This window comes from Larus michahellis, chromosome 1 (genome assembly GCF_964199755.1).
Source record: "Larus michahellis chromosome 1, bLarMic1.1, whole genome shotgun sequence".
Lineage (NCBI taxonomy): Eukaryota > Metazoa > Chordata > Aves > Charadriiformes > Laridae > Larus > Larus michahellis.
This window is the reverse complement of record NC_133896.1, coordinates 193,742,323-193,765,559: the sequence shown is the minus strand read 5'-3', so window position 1 is coordinate 193,765,559 and position 23,237 is coordinate 193,742,323.

Below are 23,237 nucleotides of genomic sequence, written 5' to 3'. Positions count from 1 at the left end.
AGCTGGTTCTCCATTTGCAGTTTCGTTTCCATGCCCTTGATTTTGCTGTTGCTCTTATGTGAGGACAGAGGGGAAACAACACTTCACTCTTCTCCCCCACACACTAGAGTGTGCATCTCTCTGGGTTTGTCCCTTCTCATTCAGCACCAGCCCAAGCCAAGCTGTTCCAATTTTTCCAGCCGTCCTGGCATTTGATGAATGCTGACTTCCCACTTGCCGTCCAGAAGCATCCAGATATTCATGTGTACCTTGCAGATTATTTTAAAACAGGGGGTGTAAGAAGCAAGGCTAGTAACCCGTATTTAGCTCACTTAACCCATGCACTTTGTGGGGCATACAGAGGGTTGGTGAGATGACCAAGCCAGTCCAGCAGCTCCCTGGCTCCCAACTGCACAGTCTCTCTCCCTTCGTCTCGCCATCACCCAGTTCAGCTCTCCTATTTGTCTCCTAGCTCCAGCTCTTGTGTTCATCTGATGCTAACCAAGCCCCACCATCTCCCGCAGCAGTCCACACAGGGAGAGCGTGTGGCTCCAGGGAGCTGGTTGAGCCATGTCCACCACCGCAGAGGGATATGGTCCCTGCCCTCAGCACCTCAGGGAAGTCCCTGCAGCCTGGTGGATCACCATGGACCTGTGCTGACACGCACCTTATTCTAAGCTGAGGGCTGACCCAGAAAAGACACCTGAAGGACTTACGTCCCAAATGGAGGGCAGCATGTGTGACTGTGTATGGGGAATAATTACTCCTCCTAATAATCTGAAGCCAACTAGAGTTTCCATGGGGAAAAGTTCTTTCTAGTTGATCACTCTTGCTGTTCCCTATCCCTCTCTTGTAAATAAGCATTTAATAGAAAACTAGAGCACAGTATGCTCCTATTATACTAGATTTGTATATTGTATGTGCAGGGGGAATTTATCTTCATACTGGAGAAATTAAACTGTAGTATATGAATAGCAGTGTCCATGGAGAAAAAATCCCCTTCTTCACCCATCAATGACAAGTTTAAATCTTGAGCGGTTGCATTCAATCTTTTTTCCTGTCTGCAGCAGCACTGTGTTGTAATATCTGCACCACAAAAACACCTCTGAGGAATCCTCACAGTGTGGTGGGGACGGCAGGGCTTACCTTGTCCCCCTTGTCATACCACAGAGCTCAGCCCTAAGCCATTCCCCAGCAAAAGACAAGTGAGGACCATTACCATCAGGTAACATAACAGATGCCTCCTCGCCCCCCTTTCCTGGCCACATGGTAGCTCTGAAGGACTTCTTGTCAATTTTCACATGATTGAGACTAGGTGTTATGAATTTCAGCTTGAGTTTTTATGCTAGGTACATCCTCTGGGACGGTGCAAATTTAGGACCCGTTCTAGTCACACCTCATTTCTTCCAGTCGCCTGCTACCATCCTCACTAGAAACAACCTGAGAGTGTTTCTAGGCCTAGAAAAAGGTTGCCTCTTCTTCATGGAGACCTGGTGCATACCAGAAGTCACATCATAACTTCCTCCAGTGGTCCTCATTTCCCCTACGTGGGATATAATACTTTGTCCTTCCCTTCACCCTTCCCTCCCAGAAATACTGATCATAGGACTGCAATCTGAAGCGACTCAGTGAAATCAGTTGAACTCAAAGCAAAGACAATCCATTTCCCTACATACTCATCTATCTACCTATCTATTTATCTGCCTATCAATTTGTGGGTAATCTTTTAGCCCCATCCTTCCACGGACACAGCTTACTGCCTATTCTTGTTCTGGCACAACTGAGGAAGTGGTGAGCCGTGGGGCTGGTGGCACACAAGCACAGGAACATTTCAAGCGCTGGATTGAACCACTGAGGTCGATATACTGTGTAACGACATTATCCCAGCCCAGCTGCGTGACTCTCCTGGCAGTGTGTGCTACCCGGTTCCTTGCCCTGTAATTGCACATTCTGACTTTCCATGACAAACCTGACTAAGAGCTTCCCACACCTGCCCACTCCCAGCTGCTTGCTGCTGCGTCCTTCCCAGCTGCCTCCCCAGTATGCGGATTCAACTGTGCATGTGGCTACTATCTAAAAATGGATGGGTGTTGTTTTCTTTTTTTCCTTTTCGGAAGGAAAGGAAGTGATTTGGATCATTATAAGCAAATGCACTGGGCTGAGAAGCAGTAAAATTGGAGCTGGGGGGGAAGGGTTTGGGGAGGCAGGACTGTGAGGAAGGACAGAAACATATGATTAAGATACAACATGGAAAGACACCTGGAGAAGCCTGGCCTTATATATCCATGCAGAAACACAAAAGAAATCAGGAAAATCCTTATGTAAATTATAACACTTTTCTTTCCATTACTGGAGCTTCTTTTGACATCCCTATTCTGTTTGCTGACTCAAATCAAAGTTGTGAGGGTTTTGGATTGAGCACATATTCCTTGTAAAATGTTACCATATTTCAACAAGTGCAAATGAATTTCTTCTCTCTCTTGTTCCTAATCCATTCAAAAGCCCCACAGGGGACACATGTGAGATATAGCAGCCTGGACCACTTCAGCTGCTTCTCCTCCCATACTTACGCACAGCACTACCCTGGGCTTCCACTGCTCCAAGAAACAGCTTTTAAAAATAAAACAACCTCTATTCTGAAGAAAAATAAGATTTAGTACAGAAGTTTTCTCTAGCCAGAACCTACATTTGAAAGATTATATCCTTTTCCTCCAAGCATGCTATGCTACAGAAATTCCCAGCTATGGGACCCAGGAGTGCAGTTTTAGGGGAGTTGGGGTGGTGGGTAGGGTCCATTAATGTTTGGAGCGTATATTCATGCACATGTCCAGAGAGTGCATATTAAGGACATATTTTAGACAGCTGTTAATGCTGGTATGACTTGGACAACATTTTAAAAGGCAGTTTCTCCCTCTCCTCACCACAGATGCATCCAAAACACTTACAGTCATAAAGTTTCTAACCATTTCCCTGAACAAGTGACCTTTGCTATCCTTAAAAATCCCCTCTTCTATTCCACCCGCCTGTGCTTTCAGCACAGATGCCGGCCACCTGCCAGCTCCCGCACTGCTGTGCTGGAACCCCACCGTTCAGCAAGGACACTTTCATTCTGTCTAGAGGGTCTTACTGGCCAAAGCTGAACCTCTTGGTCACCGATTCATGTCCAGGGTTTTCTGGAAACACCGTGAAGCCTGCCACAGAGCTGCCACGTCCCACGGAGTGGAGAGGGAGCCTCCAGCCTGTGTTGGGTGAGCGCTGGTACATTTTCAGGAAATGGAGGGCAGACAGCGAGTGCGAGAGCGTAGGATGTGTAAGCCACGGCAGAAGGTTAGTGATGAATACCAACGAATCCCAAAATTACGAGTTGCAACCCACAAGCGGTTCCAAGGGAGTTTCCATTCGGGGCTGTGACTCAGCAAAGCTTCTGTCACAGACAATAGCGTATCGGTCTCAAGTCGCCACTAAAACCAACTCTGATGATCGGCCTCTTCTCAGATGAGTGATTGCCTTGCCCCAATGGTTTTTCATAACTATCATTTTGTGCTCACATAAGATGTTGACAAGGCAAGAAACCAGAAAACTCTAGGCTCCAGCAGAGTTGGTTTCAAAGTTAAAGCACAAAACCCATGGTAAAACACCTCAGCTTCTTCTGGCACTGCACACGTGACTTGTTGAGAAAACATCTGCTCAGGAGTAACGTGGCCTGGAAATCGGCTGCAAGGTAGGTTAGCTCAGAGTGCTGGAGCCGTGCAAGGTTCACCATGAGATGGCAGCCTTCCCCACCGCCTTTGCACACCCCGCAAGCTGCGAAGAAGATGTGCCAACCCCAGCTTCAGCACAGAGCAGTTCTGTCTTCCCGGCAGAGATGGGCTGCCAAGATTTTAACAAAGAGCTCCCTCAAAAAAAAAGAAAAAAAAGAAAAATCAGCCTTGCTTTGCTATACATACAACGATCCCTTGGTGAAATCCTTTTTCTTCCTTCAAGTAAAACCCAAATCCAGTAATTACACATTTTCAGCGCATGTTCTCCCCACACGAATCTACTAGCTGCAGATTGTCCCCACAACTGAACTTGACGGTCCTTGGCGGCAGCGAGCTTGGGCTCATCATGGCATGTCTCTGTTTCCTTAGTGCTGTTGGTAAAGGTCCCTGCACGCTGCCACCCATGTCACAGCTAGAGGGGTTCCTTCATGGGCTGAGGAGCAACAGGAGGTGGAATGGACAGGCACTATCCTGTTCAAATGTTCCCATGGCTCCAGCGCCTTCTGGAAGCACGATGTCGATGGGAAGTGCTGGCATGGAGGGGTAAGAGTAGAGGGCTGTTGGCCCCATGTCAATCCACTTCTGGGAAACTCAGCTTGTGTCGAGGAACCTGTCAGGACTTACACTGTGGAGCAACTTGCACCACCCCTTTCTTCATGGACACAGAGAGACTGGGTAGAGCTCTACCTCACGCTGGTGACACCTGTACATTATATCACAGAGAGGATCCAGACAGATTTGGAAACATCAGGATATCTTCCTACTCTCCCGGTAGTTGTGCAAGTAGGAGGTAACACAGGGGACACAGACACCACAAACCTACAGGGAAATAAAGGAAAAAAGTCAGCCAAGGGCTGAGTTGTCCTTTACCTTAAATGGGTGGAGTCACTCCATGTGTAGGATTGTGTCAATTTAAGACTGTTTCAATGAATTTTCATTTGAAGGTGCACTAAGGTGAATCTGGAGAATCAGCGTTGCCTTGGATGAGTCAGAGAAACTCTCATGTGTCAGATGCTGACTTCAGTCACACCACTGTGAATCTGGGCTCACACCTCTGCAGGCAGTAGTGTGATTTCAGTGGGATAATTGTGCAACCACGATCAAAATCTGCCCCGCTCACCTCAAGGTGTTGCACTGGTATTCCTGACAGCAGCGTCTGACCTCTTGCACCTTCAGCCTTCACTGTGTTTACACGTGAACAGAGATCAGCCGCTGAGCGCACCGCTGACAACAGGAGCTGACAGAAGGATAAACGAGGAGGACTTGCCTCCAATATCAGCTTCGCTTACGCCGCTGTACAGCTGTGTCAGCAGGGGTGTAAATGTGGCACAGTCTGCTCCCCTTTCCAGGATCTCCAACCTTCATTTACAGAGCTAGATCCAGAGCAACTTCATGGCCTTCAGCAACGCGATTCCCAAATGGCCCTCACGTAAAGGAGGTCTGAATCTCTCCCTCTGGTTTTTCATTAACACCACACTTGATGGCTTTCTAATTGTGCTAGTGAGTCCCACTATGCCTTTCAGAGCTTTGTTCAGGCTATAAATACAGCGGGCAACTTTAAAATCACGGGCAGCAGCCAAGCTTGTATACTGAAAACATTCAAATATAGATGACTTTTCACCTTTACTTGCCAGAGGCCAAATTCTTTCAAACAATGATAAACCTTATTTAACCAGGAAGTCTTCGAAATTCTGGAGTGGGCCTAAAGGTCATGAGGTCTGAGATGACCTTGAAAAGTGACTGTTATCTCAGTGGACATCCTGGTGACTCAAGGCTTAAACAAATACGTCCTGATATCTAATTCTCCCAAGAGCAGGTCTCTGGTGCCAAAGGTTATATACTTAGTGAAGTATTCTGTGCAGACATGCAGAGCTGGGAGCCGTTGAATGTATTTCCTCATAATTAGCAGGGATTACTCCTAATTAATAAATACAGGTCTTTAGGAGGAGGAGAATTTGGAACTCAAAGGATATGCAGGCTTCCTGCAAAACTCACAGCACTTGATATGAGGATAACATAGGGTCAGAAGATGCAAAGCCAGAGGCAGAAGCATGATCACAAATCTTTAGGTCCAAGCATAAAGATTTTGTTATTTTGGAGGAAAGCAAACAAATAGCATGGGTGCAATTGCACCAAAGGCACTTATGCACAGAACAGAAGCTGGCAAGCTGTGCACGAAGCTGCAGCTATTCCAGTTCATGCCCATGGAAATAACACAGGGGACAAGCGGACAAGGTGGTAGAGGTAGAAGAGAAATGAGGGAGCAGGGTGAGAAGAGGCCTGCATTAGGGCTGGAGCTCCAAAACCACCTAAAAGATGTGGAAAAGAGAGAAGCGACAGCAGAGTTAGGAGTTTGCAAGCCTCCAGCATCTCCAGGCACTGCATGAGTAACAGGCTAAGCACGCAGGGCTGGGTGGAGCGCCACTGGGCTGTCACCCAGGCAGGGCAGCCCTGCTGCGATTCCATTCATCTGAGGGCACTTACTCCAGGGATTAATTGCAGCAAGAACTACAAAGGTACAAAGGTGCTTTTGAGGTGCCTGGGTACTGCTGGGCAATCCAGAAAGGCTCTGTCTCACCCTGTAGGTACTCTGGCATTCAGAAATGTCTACCCCTCTCTGACTTGTAGAAGTGGTGTCCTTTTGCTTGTGACTGCAATGTCTCGCTCCATTCGCTTTGGCATTGCAGTCTGAAACTCTGTGATACCTAACCCTGTAACTTCTCCTCTATTTCTTGGCTTGTGTTGAGCCTGACCAGCGATACAAGACCCCTGCAGTACACTCAGAAGCTACTGTGTTTCATAAGCATAGGTTGTGGGTGTCTGTAAAACCCCTGTGATTCTTCACCAACATGGATTATAAATATGCATAGGTAACAAGCTGAGAAGTTAACTTCAGGGCTCCTTCTCTGCAACAAGTTCCTTGCTTTCCTTTTTTTCCTTACCTGCTTTCTCTCCTTCAGTTCAGGTCTCTGGGTCTAAGTCTGGTTTTATCCTCATTATCTATAGACATGTATGCGAGTCATATATGTGAACATGGGCATTTCTACTCCATAATAAATGCCACTTTTATCTCAGCCAGTGTAGGAATTTGGAAGGTGCTTTAGTTAATCTTCCCTGTGTATTTTGCAAACAAAAGGACATATACCAGGAACCACAGACTGGTCTTCAAGAACCTGATCGTTACTACAGAAAGTGGTGGAAAGACTTGTCTTAAGACAGCTGTTCTGTTGCTGTAGATCAGTCCCACGTCATGAGTTCGACACTGTGAGTGCCTGTGAAGTGAATGGGAAAAAAGGGCAATTGCCAGAAGTTGCATGGCGAACCACCTTATCTCACTAACAGGATATGTCACATAGAAAGCTGGGTCTTAAATCCTGTCTCTGTCAAGGACTTAAGTGCTTTGTTCTTGTCTGAAAAGGCATATTCCCTTCTACTTAGAAACCACAGCTCTAAATCTTTTTCCTGGAGTTGTTCATTTAAGCCCTTTAAAACCTCTCCCAAAGAACATCTGACAAGAAAGATGGGATTCACACCCCCATCAACTTCCTGTCCATTAGCTCAACATTTAGAGCATAATGAAATCCCTCTCTTCCCTGGGCAGTGGAGGCAACTAAGCCCATTCCTCCCGGGCCAGCCTTGTCTGCTGCAGGACCAACTAGGAGGGGAGAGCCAGCACTCACCAACCTGCCATCACCACTCATTGTGCCGAGCCCACACCACTTCAGTAAATCCTTCTAATCCCACTGCCAAGCTGGACTGGAGGTCAGACAACACAGGACTGGCAAGGATGAGCAAGGCAGATCCTGAGGTGATACCACTGCAGTCAAGACAGAGCCCTTTCTGGGTATATGCAGGCAGAGTTGTGCTGGAAATAGGTTGGTCCCATTTGGTGAAATAATGGCTGAAATAAAAGACAAAATCCAAACTGCCTGTTACAGCCTACTCCAGTGTCCCCCTTATTTGTTGCTGCTCTTTTCCCTTTGACCATACCATTAGTCTTCATTTCAGGAGGCAGCTCCTTTTGCTTTACACAGTCTGAGACTCAGACATGGATGGCTCTGCCCCACCTCCTGCAGCCACACTTCATTATTCTTCCCTCCAGTCCCTTCCCCAAGGCCTCTTGCTCCTCTTTGTGAACAAAGTGATCTTGAAAGGCTGAAGTCATCCTGTGTGCTGAAGCTCCCTGATGCATCTGGGGAACTTTACTGTTGAGCACAAAGGTCCCCAGGGATGGCAGGTGCCACCAGGGTTCAATGGCAGCACATCTGGGAGTTTGAGAGACATAGTTTTGCATGCAGCATCTGAATCCTCTTGTGGCTCTAGCCACAAACCTTAAAGCCTGACCCTCCAGACAGCAGAAACCTGGTTCATAGGAATATTGGCTGTCTCTGTCACCTGCATGTTTCCAGCGGAATTGTGTGCTTTGCTGGTCCTCTGAAAAACAGGAACATCCAAAGTAAAAATTTCTCAACAAAAGTTCACCATCACTGAACTGGTGAAACAAAACCTGGCTATATTATTTTGTATAATCAGACAATACCACCCTTATACAGATTGATAGCCATATTCAAGGCATGCAAATGGGAAAGTGTTAGTTAGTCATCTAGAAAAAGGGTATCAGAGTCTGGCTGCAAGGCTGGGCTCGTTATTTTTTTGCTATACATCAGCAGTTTACAAAGCAAAGGCTTCACTTCATTTAACGGCAGAGCTCATTCAAAACAGGTCAGTGTAAGATATTGTATTTATAGGGCAACCAGCTTGCCTTGTAATTCTGTATCACTCATGCGTCACACCAAATTGATATCTGTACATTTCTCCTCTAAATTCTCCTGGCATTTCTGTGAATTTTATACCCTATCAGTTCACCAGTGTGTTTACATACCTTTTCTACACTTAGATTGTTTTTTAACTCCAAGGAATTGTTGAGTCAAAAGTTCTCTGAATGATGGCTAATCAAAGACTAAACAGGCTTTGCACTTGGTAGAAAATAGTAATAATTCATGTTCAACTGAAAGTTTCTTTTCCTTTGGGCACACACGCACACAGACACATCATAGTATTATCTGTGTCAGGTAAATCTGGGAGTAGCTAGGCTAAGCGAGATAAATATGATGATGTTGATAGGTGAACTTTCAGCGGTAAGGTCCAGAGCTAAACAATTGTTTACAATATTAATTATATTCAAGCCTAAATCCCACTGCTGGTTTTAATTGTGTGCATCAGGTTTTCAAGATTTCTGAGGTATGGGAAGTAAATAGGAAATTTGGTTGTGTGCAATGGCAAGTGGAGCCTCCAGCTTTCAGTGGCTTTATCTAACCTGTGCTTGCTGCTATTGCAGAAATACCCAGGCCACCGGGCATGCTGGAGGGGAGAAGTACCTGGTGTCATCACCTGAGCCCTGTTCGGGCAGGATGGGAGGATGCAGTCAGAGTGCATATGTGGAGGTAGAGGTTTGCAAGCTCTCCTGGGTTTGCTCACAGAAAACCTAGCCTATGAGAGGTGCTCCTAGCTCTATCTAGGTTGTTTTGCAGGGTATAGCTGGGACTCAGCTGACACTGCAAATTCAGCTTTTGAGGGGTTGATACATATTTACACTCCTCTCCTCAAGTTAACACTAATAATAATACCAAAAAATAATGAAACAAGACCATTATTTGGGGAAGGAAAAGAAGTGTATTGACCAAGACACTGAAGATACTTATTGCCAGAATAAGATTTATAGTAAATGGTTTTGAAATCAATTCGGAGGTGAAACATTTCCTCCTCATCATGAAAGGTTATCGATGTGCTTAGGAAGGATGCATATACACAAAGATTGTCCACTTCTCACATTCTAACAGTTCTCTACTAAAGGACATCACAGTTCTTCACTCCTTTATATCCTTGTACTACTGTCCTGGCTATACCAACTCTACAATGTGTGTTTGCATTCTTGTATGTGTAAGTGGTGATGGAGATTCTGGGGGGAAAAATAATTGCTAAATTTGCCCAGTCTTTCTCATTAAGACTTCCCCCTCCCTCCCCCCCTCCCCCCCCAAATTCATTTCAGCTATGGAGCTGGACTTAGAAATACCCTGTGTCTGCCTCAAAGTGACTGAAACCTCATCTAGAGAATGAATCAGCTTGTGATTCAGATTGGAGCTAGGAAAAGAAAAGCGGAGGCTGTTCAATGCTGTCCCCTCAGAAGCCCTTCTGGCGTATCCATATGGTTATTCCACCCTTAGCTTCTTGCTGTATTGCCCCAAAAGAAGCACCACTTAGTTCTGTCAATATTTGAGAAATGGGCGCTTATCACAAGGAACTGGATGGATATTGGCTCATTTAATACACCCAGCCAAACTAATCCACTGCAAGTTGACCATAGTGTCTGTTTGGGAGTAGTCTGGTTGGACTCGATGATTTTAAAGGTATTTTCCAACCTAAACGATTCTATCATTCTGTGACCTACAGGGAAATACTCTCTTTCTCCCCTGCAACACTTAGGTGTTAGGTTTGAAACGAAGTTACTCTGAATGAATCTACTCTACTGATTGCTGTGGCAATGATATTGTATGTCATAAATTCTGCCCTCTTACTCACCACAGGCAGATTTTCCTTTGGTGGCAGGAATGCAAATCTGGGCTGAAGATGGGGAGTATCTCTCCATGGCCAGTAAGACACTCGCTGTATGCAGCTTCCTGTGGAGCCTTGGAGATCACAGAGTTCTAATGAGTTTTTGTGAGTGTTAAATGATCTTATACAAGTGAAAGACAAACAAATGACTCACAGAATCAAGAGAAATTCATATAATTTTCCCCATGGAAAACTACATGTTTGTTTTGTCTTTAATCGGAATGAAAGTTAATGCGTTAACATTTGAGGAATCTCAAATTCCCGCAAAATTGTTTCTTAGATGTAATACCAAAATGTTTCAATGTTATCAACTAAAAGAAAGTGTTTGGCTATTTCTAAGTCCAAATATTTCATTCAGTATGTCAATGCCTTTCACTGATGGTTGATTCAATTTAAGTTACACTCAATGCCTCGGCAAGATTTGGTACTCCACTGACTTTTGTTGCTCTTTTTCCCCACTGGCTTGAACTTCCCAGGCAAACTATACTACCTATAATGTGTCTGCAAGGGCTCCCTTGGTACCAGCTACAGTTCTGAAAGAAACAGAGGTTGATTTTCCTGAAGGAGACATACAGAAAAAGAAAAGAGTCATGGAAAGTTAAGATTTTGTAGGAACTGCAATTTCAGTGGAATTTTTCCAGGTAAGAAAGAGCAAAACCAGCTATTTGTAATATTGACAGTAGGCTGGAAAGCTAAGTAAAGAGACCTGGACTGCCACATGCCCTTCCCCTTCCACCCACTGCGGCTTTGTCCTTATTCTTATCTGTGGCAGCATTTGCCAGCCCTAGACCTAGGTTGTGACTCCCTTAAGAGGAACGCAGGCAGGTGTCCAAATTACAGGGGAAAAGGAGGAGGAGGAGAGGAAAGGACTTCCTGGAGGCTTCAGTTTCCATAGCTCTGCTTCTTATGCAGACGGAGGCAGAAATGCAAGTACATGAACTAGGAGTAACTGAAGAAAATAAAGAAAAGACTGCTCTGAGTTCTTGCTTTAATCTATTCTCTCAGACAAAGGTTAAATTACCATTTGAATGCCACTGTAGAAGAGCCAATAATGTTGCTTTTATGTTCCGAGGTTCCTCTCTCTTGATAATACAGTCTTTTCAACTCCAATTAAGGAAAGCTGTAGTTCCAATCATCTCCACGCTGAAGATCCCTAGTTTTTCCATCCAAGAGCTGGTTGCCCTCTTGCTCGCTCATTGATTTCCTGCAGGGCTTCAGGTGGTGCTTCAGAAACAGCTGACTGTGAGGATATGCTCCTGTAGTTAGAGAGAACAGAGCTATACTTTGAGGTCTTTATGAAATTATGCCAAGTGGCTTGTGATTTCCAACTTCTGGACCCCAGGGAGAAATCTGAACCCCTGGCCAAGAGCGGAACAAAAACCGTGGTCCTGTACTACTGTCCAAGAAAGCATTTTTGGACTACATTTGAAAATACACTCTCCCTCCTGATTAGGATACTATGTTTTCATTGCCATTTAGAATGGATTTAGCTATCTACGGAGGTTATCCTGCAGACTTTCCAGGCTTTCCCATTGTAAGTTATGTGTACACTAAGGAGGAAATCAAAACAAACGCATATTTGTCTTCAGAACTGACAATGGTGTCAAGTGGAAGACAAACACAGCCAAAGTAGCAAAAGGAATAACAAAACTACTTACACAGAACTACAATCAAAAACATATCATTTTTTAAAGGGCTGCTAATTGTTCAACACAAAAATCCTCAGCTGTGCAGGTTGCAGCTGGAAAGCATTTGCAGAGTGAGGTATCAGGGTCCAAGTGAGGACAACGCACAGTCCATCCTTTCATTGGTGTTTGCTCCTGACTTTCCCCATCCTCATAAGCCACTGCTGACGCTCCACTGGTTCAGAGGCCCCGCTGCAGCTATATTGCCTCCTTCTATAATCGGTCTTACATTGCTTTACACAAACAGGGAAGAATGTGTCCGCTTGACCAGGGCCCCAGGTGGGGAGAAGCCCACCCTCATTTCTCCCGGACGCCTTACCTTCTGAGAGGTCTCTCTATTCATGAGTATTAAATAGGCTGAGCACATCTGGAAGGACATTTATGGCAACTCTGAGTCAGTCCTGTTGTTCTCTGGTCCAGGAACCCGCCATTAAAGGGAACCTGCATCCAGAGACAGTTATTTCCCAAATCAGCAAAGCAGAAATTCATTTAGGCCCTCTCATATATTCCTTCTGTGAATGTCTTCTTCACTGCTAGCTCAGGGTATTTACATATTCCATATTCCCACTTATAAACCCCTTAAGAAGATAACAGCAATCAAAAATGAGACTCTAGGGACAGAGCTGCTGGAGATGACTCTGGAGGAAGTAACAGATCCTCAATCATACCCCAGGTGCTGGTGGCACGACCCCTTTCCCAGTGCTCCTCATGCTCCTCAGAGAGGCCAGGGTGGAGCTCTCTTCTGAGTTTAGTACATTAATTAATAGCTAAAGTTGATGTGACTTGTGGAAAAGGAGCAGGGCCTGAATCTACTTACAGTCTCTGTTCAGCTCTGTGTCCACCCTCTATAATTTGGAAAGCTCCTCCTATGAACACTACCACACTCGTCTCAAAGTCCTGAATAGTTCCACACCTACGCACTGCACAAACAGACCAGAAGAGGACTGGAGGGCTCCCAATTACACAAGATGCCTGTTTAGCCCTTCCATGAATCCCACAAAGCTCTCGGCATTTGGGATGTGTGGCAATAAGTTTTGCAAGATAGTTCTGTGAAAGGTCAAAGACCTCTGTCCTGCAACCCAGTATGTGAAACTATGCCTCCTCATAAGTGCCGTCATTATTACATTGCAGTAGCATTGTAAACACTGTGGCCTTGCACACACTAGGAGGAACTGCAGTGTTCCATTTTGTGGCTCAGCTGCAACTTTGGTAGTATTGCTGGGAACAATTAAATCAGTAGCAAGGGAGCCCAGCTCCTGCGTGATAAGTGCATGACTACCTGGAGGCAAACCCCAGAAAGGCATAGGCAAAAGAAAAACTCCTGCTGAAACATCTCAACACCTTGCTCAGCCTAAACCGAGCTATCAGCTCAGAGCTAGAGGTTCCTCAGGGATACTGACCCAGTGACTTATACTCCGGACATCCTGCCCACATGCTGACCAGGTTGGAGTCCATGAAAGATTCAGTGGCAGCTGCTCAGAACATCCCTGAAGGAAAAGCATTACTAACCTTGTCCTTTTCTTATATGCTTTCGTTAACTGGCTAGAAAACTCACCCCGAATGTGGCCAAGCAAAAATAAATTGAAATCTCTATTCCTTCTTTTCAAAAAAAGACTTAAACTATCAAGCTACAGGAGAGCTTTGAACATGCTGTGCATGAAGGAATGGATGACTGAGAAAGGGAGCAAGAATCTCCAGCCTCTTCTTTTACTTGAACATGGCTCTCCAATGTCTAGTAAGATACTTCAGCCGTTGATGGAAAGAGTTGTCATACTCTTCCTTTCCTGGCCTGATTCATTAAAAAAGGAAGGCATAGAAACCCAGGGATTTATATATTTAGGAAGTGTCTCACATGGCTAACCTAAGTATCAGGCGTTACAGAATTTAGCATGGCAGCACCCTGGTTGACCTTTGCATCTGACTACCCTCCATGTGCATGTGAATGTCTGTTATCTGACAGCTCAGAGGAAAGGAAAGAAGTGCCTCCCCACATGGCAGCGTGTTTTTCTGAAGACATTGTAGAATATTCTGAGCAGAAATTTTAAACATCTTATCTCAGAAATGGCCAAAAAGTGAGGGTTTTTTTAGGTTTGTTTGCACTGCAGTAAAGTACAACAGTGTTTAGCCATATAGCAAAACAAGAATTACAATTTAGCTCTAAGCTCTCAGACCGATATGAACAGCTACAGACCTTTAATTGTTTTCAGACCCTTTAATTTATTCTTTGGTTTTCCTGCTAAATTAATCTATGCATCTGTCAACTCACAATGCAAAAACTCCCAGGACTTCATGGCCAATTAAACTCTTCTGGCAGAGGAAAAGCCCCTAAAATTGAAGTAAATTGTATTAAAATCTATTATAAAGCCTTTCCACATTGACACAAAGGGGGAAAAAACCTTCAGCTTGTATTTGGATCAAGCCACTTGCAAAAAACTCATTGTATTCAGTCAAAGACCTTACATATCTTACTGGTATCTTTGCTTTCTGTGATGGGTTGAGAAAGGGAAACCAAGTAGTTCTGCGAGAATGGATATCAATGATGCCTCATATTCCACAGAGCTGTGTTTTGTGGTTTATGGTAGTCTCCAACTAAGGCTATGACTGTGCTTGGGACACCCATATGGTCTCCCTTCTTTTGCTGACAATATATGAATTCACTTGCCAGACTTTCTCTGCTTAGGGCATTTGCAGGAGGTATTTGTGGAGTTTTGCACCTCCACCTGGGTACTTGTGTTTTTGAAACAGTAATGTAACCTCTCCCACTTTTGTCTTCCTTTGTTATCTAGGGTTCAACTTGGCCAAGAATAGAAAAGTGATTAGTGAGCGATGATCAGGCAGACTGATTACACCACATGATCCCATAATTCTCATTTCACTAGGAAACGAGGCTAAAAAATGAACAGTTATCTAGAAACAAATAATGTTTCAGTGTGACTTCATAGACAGCATGTTTTCTAACAACTTTAAATATTTTTCTGGAAGTACATTTGAAGAAATACATAGCGTTAGATATTTGATTCTTAGGAGTCACACTTGCCGGGACAGATGTAAGCTGATCCACCCAGGATCACAAAGAATATTTTCTTTTCACAATATGTTAGCAGCAACTGGGATTTTTCCCTTTTTTTTTTTTTTTTCCCTGGAACAATGAACAGGAGTTATCTCTTACATTCAAGCGAACATGGGCCCACAACATTTCCTGCATCAGCTCCCTATGGAGAAGGCAGGATGTTTAGGAGTCGTGATGCTGAGGACAAAGGTTGGTCAAAATACCCCACCAGCCCACTGCAGGAGTGGAATAATGGCTTCAGTGGTATTTTCCACCAGAGAAAACCAAAAATAAATGTAGTTCAACTTTGTTCAGTGGTGAGCCAACAAAAATCAGTTTTGCCTCTGACAGAAGCCTGTCTCAAGTCCAGGACATGTCCAGATGAGGGTGTATTTCCCACTTCCCTGATCTCCAATACAAGGCTAATAAATTTTCAAAAAATCTGTGCCACAATCAGTTAACACACATATCGCTCAGTGACAACGCAGACTGTTTGATCTTTGCTCTAAGGGTAAAGCACCATTTCAGGGTTGCTTGGCAGCTCTGTTTTCCTTCCCTTAGAAAAAGAGATGGATTCATTTAGAATTGCAGGCCTCTGAGAAGGGACCTCAGGTGTGGCAGAAATGGCAGGTGGCTAGAGCTGACTTGACAGCAATTAAATGTACAAATCTTTGATTAGGCTCATGGGAATGGAGTCATTAGCTACAGCGAATGGACCAGCTTGCTTTCCACTGCCTCATTAGCCGTAATACTGATATTACTTTAAAAAGCCTGGAAAAAAGCCTTCCCACACAGAATTAGGAAAGTTGAGCTTCTGGGGAAAAAATAAGCTAGTGTAAGCATTTTCTAGCCGAACAAACAGAGCCTGGTTTTTCTGCATGGTCACTGACAAAAAAAGCCTCCTGTTTGCTGTACTGTGAGATAGCCCCGTACCCACTGCTGCAAGATCAACAGAGAGCAACAAGTTGCTTTTGGCCACCAAAATTTAGTAACGGCCTCATCAGGCAGCATCCTGCTGTGCTCCAGTTCCGAATATCAGTGCCTCTAACAACATCCTACCCTGCAAGTGAAGACCTTTGTTCAATCGCACAGTGGAATTATCAGGCTGGATATAAGTTGCACATAAATCTCCAAACTAGCAAGCTTAGCGCAGGGGGAGATTTGGCTTGGGCTTTATTTATCTTCCTGTAACATGACTGGTTGAAGAAGGGCTGCAATAACAACATTCTGCTGTAAATTAACATCCTCCCCCCACCCCCACTCTACCCTTGCTGTTTCAGGGGAAGTTCATAATGAAATAATTTGTACCCACTCACCCTTTATCTTCTACTCTTCCTCCAGTACTCTCTATCCCACCAACTTAATTTCTCTGGTCTGCTAAACGAGAGTCCTCTGAACAAAGAGAATCAGAAGAAGCCCTTTCCCCCAGGGCCATCATGTAGGGGTTCAGGCCAACAAGTTGATCGCATAAAAGAGGTTCAGAACATAGCGAGGCCAGTGGCTTCTCGCCTCTCACGTTGCTCAAGCAAAGGCAGCACAGCTGAAGCGGGGGCAGAGGGAAACTGTGTTTGTGAGACAGTGACAACACTGCAGGGACAGGGCTTCACCCTCGACAACAACAGCAAGATCAGAAAATGGGATGCCACACTTCCTTGGGATTAATATTGTCCTCGTGTAACATGGGGCACTGAATTGTTGTGCACTTGTTACAACAATTGCTTACTTGTGAAATCTATGTTCAGGCACTTTGGATCCCACGGGTCTGTCCTCTGGTCCCAGTGGCTGGACAATATTGCCAGTTTCCTCTCACTTCTTCCAAGGTTTCAAGGGGACAGGATGCTACAAGAGATCTCTGTGCCACAGGTGACTGGGTGGAAAATTTCAGTTTTCACACTGGCATAGTTTGAAAATAATTATACGGCCTCCCTGCAGTAATAACCACGTACTTCAACTTCCTTAGGTGTATTTGTTCTTCACATGCCTTTTGAGATGCAAGAGCTACAAATAGAAGAGAAACTGAGCTGAAAGGCATGCTTCCTCTGAAGAAGGACGTTCATATAGTCAAAGAAGTCTAAAATATGTGGTACAAATCTGCTGGAGTTATCTATAGCGAGACAGGTAACTCTACTGCATTGGGCCTAATCCCATTGTCTCAGTGACTGCCAAGGTTGGGTGAAACACATCCCATGTTAGCTGAACAGCTCACACTTAAGCTGAAAGACTCCCATCAGGATGGCCTTTCCCAAGACCGTGGCAGCAGAGGACTGACTGGATCTTCGTCATTTGAGATGGCATCTAAACAGCTCACAGATTCAACAAATACAGAGCAATCTCATCAGCTGTGCAGCGCTGTTTTTCTTTCCAAAATGGTGATGTTAGAAATACAAGGCGGGATTTGGTCAACAATATCCCTGGGGCATCTTTGTTTTATTTCAATGAGCAGTGGACTTCCATGTTGAAACAAAATATGCTGTGAAAAAAAGGAAGTGGTCTTTGGGGGAGGGGAAATCCCAGGAAAGAGGGAATGAAGAAGAATAAGGATAAATTTAAGAGGAAGGAGAAAATCAGAAAAAGCTGCTAAACAGCTTCTAAATTATTCTATGGTAGAAAATACAAGCTGCATTTCTTTTGCTCTTTCAGTGTCTGCCTCCTCTGCATTTTGATGACAGTTGAGTGACTAGCCTGATGGGCATTTTTATAAGTCTTCCTTGATTCCTACCTGCTTATGTATTCACCCAATTTCCTTTGCAGAACTGGCCTTGAGTGATTTTCCTCTAGAATCAGACCTCCGAGGATCCTGTGTCACATCACAGGTCACTTTGTACATGGGAATTAAAGCCCCACCTAGCTATGATAGATGCAGAGGAGAAGACCAACCTAAGTTGCTCCTACTTCTCCTCCGTGCCCCTCTTTTGGTGCTTGCTTGCTTCTCCCCAGAGCAGTCAACCGCAGGAGGCTGACTGCACTTCAGCAGTGGCAGGTCACCACCTGACTTTTTAATGGAGCTTCTGAGGCACAGGCACAGGTCCTCTTCTGCTGACTCTGCTGTGGGGATGGTAACTTCCAGCCAAGGAATGGAAAAGACATTGGTGGGCTGCAATAGCTGAAATTGCCACAGAGTTTCTCTGGAGGTCATTTGTCAGAGTGGTAAGTGATTTAAAAGCCTTGGAAAAGTCTGTCCTCTATGACTTAATATGGCTTTTCCATCTCTAACTTCTGAGGCTCTGAAGAAAGTGCAAAGGGTGTAAACAGTGCAGCAGAAACCCTTTTCAGTCATCTTTTTTTTTATTTCCCATTCACAGCAAATATTTTGGTTAAAAGACCCACTAAAACAGAAGAATATTAAGCAATATCCAGAGCTGTGACTGTAAAAATTGCAGTCATCCACCATCCTGCTGCCCAGCCAAAAGCTGTGGCACAGCCAGGACGGAAACAGGAGGAAAAAGTATTTTTCACTATGTGTTTTGACACTGCTCGGGGGCTTAGATGACCTGTTGGTAAAAATGCCTGTGTCCTGTCTCCACAACAGTTATATCAGCTGTAAATTATCTGTCCAGTTTTGCCATTGTGAGTAGGGGCCCGGTGGGAATTAATGGCACTGTATTATTGTTGTTGTTGGCCAATAGCCTCCAAAAAAAATCCGCTCCCCCTCTGCTGTCCGCTGGGCCCTAAACACTGGCATTAGGAATATTTCTATTTGGGGCAGCCCCGGGTTTTGGAAAGAGGTCGGAAGGATGGGGTTGACGAGCTCTCCAGTGCAGGCAGGAACACCGGCCTGTCCCACTGCCGACTCGCCACCTTGCCACTCGGCCCCCCATTACACGCGGTGGGAGCCTGGGCTTGGAGCGGGGAAGCAAGGCAATTTGTAGTTGTGTTCCATTTCCTACTTCAAAACCCTGTTTTTACAACTATTGGCCTCGCCTGCCCCAGGAGCCGTGGCCTCCGCAGCGGGCTGCGTTGTTTCATTTCTGTCAGCAGTGGGTCTTTTCTCTTTGCTCCTGCAGGAAGGCTTTTGTTTCATGTCTTTCCTCCCCTGCCGCACGCTGTGCTGGCCAGGCAGTCTGCCACGTGCTCGAAAGCTTCCTCTCCTCTCCTCTCCTCTCCTCTCCTCTCCTCTCCTCTCCTCTCCTCTCCTCTCCTCTCCTCTCCTCTCCTCTCCTCTCCTCTCCTCTCCTCTGTGCCACCACAGCCACCTGCTCTGCTCACCCTGCAAGCCCTCATTAGGTCCTTCAGGCGCAGATGCTCGGGGCCCGCTGCCATGTTCCACCGCAGCACCTTGTGTGATAAGAGGGTGGGCACCTGGACGACGGCCAGCCCACGCATTACAGCCCTCTCTCTCTTAGGTTGTTTACTTTTGTGACAGTTTCTCCTTTTGATTCTCATGTCTGCGATGTTGATCTAGGAGGGTGGCCATCTGGATTCCTGCCTCCACTGCGAGCTGCGGCTTGGTCTCCACCTCCTCCCTTCTCCTCCGACTGATTTTAACAAGTTTGCCTCCGGCTGCCCCTGTGGCGGGTCTCGCCATGGCCAGGGGCACCCAGCTTTCATTTCTCGCCCTTGGTTTTTGCTGTTCTTGGGTTAGGCTGACCACAAGGAGCACACGGGGCCATCTCGGCTCTGTGCCACAGTGGTGGTTACAGCCAAATCAAGACTAACCTTCAGGTCATAATGAACTGAGATCCATCTAACCCTCAGTCCAAAAAGGGGCACAGCCTACCATAAGGGATGGGAAGGGAATGCACAGATTCACTTTATTATTAGGATTTCCATCCACCAGGAGACCTTGACTGGGGCTCTCCTGGGGCATTTCCCCTCAGAGCCACTGCCTCTGTCTCACAAAGGGTTTGAGCAGAGCACAAAAGCATGTCTGACCTCATCTGGGACCCCAGGGTGTGGGGTATTTTCAGAAATCATTCCAGAAAGTCCAAAAAGCAAAGAAAAGTATGCATGACTTTTCTTTTTTCTTTTTTTTTCTTTTTTTTCTTTTTTTTTTCTTTTGGTAAAAATTTGTCTAGGAGGAAGAAGCAGCCTTTCAGCCCCCCAGCTCCAGCTATTCTCCTCAGTCCTCAGCTGGCCTCTCCACGGCTTTTGCTGCCAGGGTCCTGGGCTCCTGGGAAGCACTGGTGGCATGTCTGCAGCACAGCATGGATACGGTGCAGATATCTGCCCTGACTGCAACCGAGCGAGGGCTGCAACCCACGAAAGTATAGCTCTATCAGCATGGCTCCCTGCCCAGCCTAATTAGACCTGCCAAGAAAGGCTAATTAGCTAGGCTCAGTGCCACACTGATGTGACTTTCAAGAACCAGCAAGTATTGTGTGCAGCTCGCTTTAGCACGGAGATCCAACGTGAAGCTGAACAGATGGAGTCTAGATTCACAGGGCTTCCCTCTCCAGCACAAGCAGCCTGAAGCTGTAAGAGCCAACAGCACATGCCAGTGTTCATTTGGGTGGTAAGGGCCTTTACAGCGGGACCTCCGTGAGTTAAGCCTCACAACACCCATGGTGACATTAAGTTCAGTAGATCTTCCCCTTTGCTGGTGAGGTAAAGCGTAGGGTACAAAACGTGAGCCGCTTGCTGGAGTTCAGAGAGGGAACCCATGGCCGTGCTCGTCTCACAGCTCAGCCTGCCCGCCTCGCCCTTCCCTGCCCACAAAACCGCCTGCCCAGCAGCCCTTGGCTGCCTTCCCCTCCCCTCCGCCACAGCCTCGCAGAGGACGGCTCCCAAACGTGCTTTGGACCCTTCTCAGGCCTTTCCGAGGATCCCTTCCCTGCCTTGAGGAACAGCCACACGTTGTGTTTTTCCCCTAACTTCTGCTGCCACGTAAAATGCCGTCTGCAGCCTCACACACTTCGGGGGGATGCTGGCTGCCTGCGGGAGGGCATCGGTTCCACCGTGTCTGCGGTTCCCCACAGCCGTAGGAGGGTGGAGAAATTTGCTCTTAAAGTGCGTAAGAAGGTAGTGAATCATGGAAGCAGCAAACTCTTGTTTACCAACATCTTGCTCCGTAAAGATTTCTTTAACGCGGCAATTTGTGAGATAGCCAAGGTCTGGCTTCCAGTTCAGACAAGCTCGGCACTGTGCTCGGCTGGGGGAAAGATTCCTCTTGGCTGATGTGGTGGGGATGCTGTCCACAGAGCTGGCCCCAGCTCCTCACGTGGAGAGGATCTTGTGTGGGACACACGCACACACACACAGAGCGCGACACACACAGAGGGGCTCCCGCTACTAGAGGAAGGGCTCCAGAAATTGCCCATTTCCTTCCCACGTTTGGCTGACAGTCTGGCAGGGGTAAAATACATGAGAAGGAGCTTATGGAGGTAGTAATATTCCTACTGTTGGACCATCATGTAAAGGTACAACAAGAGGAAAGCACGGGTTACACACACGCAGAAATACCGTGGCATGTACTACAGTACTGCGTAATGCACACAGGCATAGCAGCAACTCGTTACCCTAACTGAAGGCTACAGTGTAATTAGCTTAATTACAATGCCGCTGGCTGAATTCACTTGAGAAGTATGCCATTCTCTGTGCCCTACAGGGTAATGCATAATCCCAAATACTTCATCAGTTGAAAGCGAGCTCTGAGACACATTTGTGCTGCAGCACAGTCCCACAGCCAGGCTTTTTGATTAATGTTATTTTTCCCCAGCGGACCAGAGGATCCAGCTACAGTTGGTGCCCACCAATGCATTTACTCGTTTTATCAATTGTGGGGAGAGATTATGAAACTTTCTTTTAGGGCTGGAGCTGCATTGAACTTCACCGCACCTGGAGAGGCCACAGGCTGCAGGGACTTCTGCCCCATTAGATATTAATGGGAAAATGTTAATTTTAGAGCTGCTGATCAGGCCAGCTAAAACAACTAAGGGCAACAGACAGTTTTTTCTCACATACCCATGCACATCTGCGCACCACATCGCCTGCCCCCCCAAATGCAGCCATCCTGCTTTTCAGGGGCCAAAGCCACATGCTCAGTAAGATAACACTCTCTGTCGGGTGCAGGGCTACAGTCGGGAGTGGGTTGGGGACACAGCCCAGGCGCTGGTGGCAGCAGAACCACGAGCACCGGCAGCTGCCCGCACACAGGGCACATCCCCGTCCTTCCCAAAGGGGTTAGGGCACACGTGGCCTGAGCAGCGCAGCGGCGCTCAGCTGGCACACAGCTGGGCTGCGCAAAAGGAGCCCAGCCCCATAGCTGTCAAACAAGAACTACCCGGGGTAGCTTCAAGACCTGGTCAGCCATAATCCCATACTTACAGCACTCTTTGGACCTTCGTCAATTGCTAGTTTTCATCTTCAGCTCCGCTCTCTCATCACCTTCCCCCCCACACATGCACCATTCTGTGAAACTTCCCCTCACTTCCCGGAAAAAATTAATTCCCGAGACTTTTTTCCTAAAGAGCAGTAGGAATAACTGGCTTTTGAATTCAGCACAGCAAGCCTATAATTACAAAAAATGTTTTGGGTTGACAGGAAATGAAACTGTATTTTCTTGGTAAAACAAAAAAAACCAAAAATTCCATTTTGGATAAAGCAAAGTGTTTGGTTCGACCTGAAACAAAACACTTCATTTTTGTGTTTAAACTTTTCACCCCTTTTTATTTATTGCAGGCAGGAAAACCTCAAAACAAAAACAAATGTTTCGAACTGAAAAGTTGAGCTGTTTCACTTTGAAATCCTCACACTGCATTGACTGCAATTTCTCAGAATCGCCCTCTTTGTCTTTGGCTGAAACTGTTTGCTAGATTTCAGATTCAATTCACAAAAAGTTTTGCACAACACAAAACAGCATCCCAAGGATTTCACCTGGCCCCACTTCCCTATTGTTCGAAAAAATTTAAAAATAATCGTGTTATTTTGCCAACAATATTCTTAATACCGGTGCCCTCGCAAAACCAGGTCCTTCCCAAGAACATATTGCTCTTCTCTTCGTAATACCTCATGCAGGGGACGCAAGAGAGATGGGGTATTGCCTTTGGCTTGGTCCTTATGTGGCCTGAAGGCAGGACCGAAGAGCAAATGTCAACCTCTAATGCAGTGCAGGCTGCAGTTGGGATCCCGTGGCTGGGCTGCAGGCAGTGCCACTTCACACCGGGCATGTGGCAAGCGGGATCCAGCCGTGCGGTGCCTGGAAATGGGAGCGTC